Source organism: Octopus bimaculoides, chromosome 2, assembly GCF_001194135.2.
Source record: "Octopus bimaculoides isolate UCB-OBI-ISO-001 chromosome 2, ASM119413v2, whole genome shotgun sequence".
Lineage (NCBI taxonomy): Eukaryota > Metazoa > Mollusca > Cephalopoda > Octopoda > Octopodidae > Octopus > Octopus bimaculoides.
In genome coordinates, this window is record NC_068982.1 from 15,093,073 (window position 1) to 15,094,985 (window position 1,913).

The following is a 1,913-nucleotide window of genomic DNA, read 5'->3' on the forward strand; positions in this document are numbered from 1 at the left end:
GAATATACTCAGAGGAATGGTTTTTAACATAGATCCTGCCATTATGGATTGCCCAGTATTTGAGTAATCAGCAGCAGCAGCTTTCCAAATGTTGGTACCTTCCCCCTCCAAATGTTTGATCTTGTAACAATTTCAAAAGTCATTGTTATTACCTCCGCCTTAGTGAAGGCAGAGGTATTGTTTTCAGTTGCATTTGTTTGTTTGTTCGTGGACAAGATATCTCAAGAACCGTTGGATGGATTCGGATGAAACTTTCAGGGATGTTTGGCCTTGTTACTGGCATAAACTGATTAAATTTTGGGATCAATCTGGTGCTGAACGAGGATTATGGATTATTTTTCCTGTTTTTCTACTTAATTTTTGAGAGCAGTCGGGTTCATTTCTAGTATTCTTGTTTGTGGGAGCAATCAAATTTATTTCAGATATTCTCATTTTAAAAACCGTCTCCAGCTAATCTGTTGAGAGGACATTGATGTTGCCTTGGTGTAAGTTTGTGCTCTCTGAGTGTTCTTGTTATTCTTAGAATAGTGGTTTAGCAGACCTGTTAGTATTAGAAAAATTGCCTAGTGGCATTTATTTCTAGTTCTTTACAATCTGAGTTCAAATCACATCAACTTTGTTTTACATCCTTTTAGGGGTCACTCTCCCAACTGAGCTGAAGAGCACCCAGAACACTCTGTAAAGTGGTTGGCATCAGGAAGAGCATCTATCCATAGAAACCTTGCCAAAACAAGGAACTGGTGCTTGGTGCAGCTTGTCAGCTCTGATTGAACTGTTCAACCCATGCCAGCAGCGAAAAGAGATGTTAAATGATTGATATGGGTCTTACATTCTTGGGTGCAAGCTGGAAAGTATTAAACAGGTCAATAATGTTCAATCAGAAATATAGAACGGACAAGAGATAAACAAATAAACAGCCAAAGTAGGGTTTTATAAACAATGATTTTATTTTGAATGCCATCTTCAAACAATACTTAATACATAAACATCAATTGTAGTTGGTATGACATGAAGAATAGGTCTAAAGACATACTGACGTTGGAATGATGTAAATGGAAATGATATGGGAAGTTGGGGGAGGGGCTCAAAAGATATACTTTTATAAATAATTATGAGTAACAAACACCCTAATTACAGAGTGCAAAATTGCCAAACTTCTATGCAAGATTCAGTAAGTACAGTCTATTTTTACATTTATGGAACTAACGGTTTGCTATAATTATATTCTAGCTATAAAAAAAAAAAGATCTAAATTGTAATATTTTTGTAACGATTGTTTCTCATAAAAAAAAAAATCTCAAAGGTCACAATGGTAATTTAAATTGGATCAGTTAAGTTTTTTTTTTTTTTTTTCAGTTTTACTTGGGGGTGGGGTGTTCGTTAGCTACAATAATATCATTCGATAGAATCAATACAATGTTGTTTGTTTAGTTATGTCAGTATTCATGTATTTATTTTATAATATGCAGTCATTTCTCATTATTTTCAAATCGGAGTTCCTTGAGAATGAAAACTTCTATCCTACTCTCTTTAAACCACAGCCATGCATAACAATAACTAGAATGCTAAAAACATTCATCTCAATAATTTTTAAGCTTTTTTTTTTTTTACAATGCTCATACTGTTTGTTATACAATATATTCTTGTATATTTATATATAGTTTTCTAATATAACAAATGGATAGTCTTCATTAAGTGATGTTTTTTTTTAAATTTTTTGTTTGTGTTTTTTTTTTGTTTTTTTGTTGTTTTTTTTTCTTCTTTTTGAAATTTACTTTTAATGATAACTAACAAAAAGATGTGCACATGACATTATTGCTTCAAACAGATCACACTGCTTTTCTCATTTGAAATATAAAGCAAGATGGAAACATAAAAAAATTAAAAAGTGAAATCTGAATGCTATAGGTGAT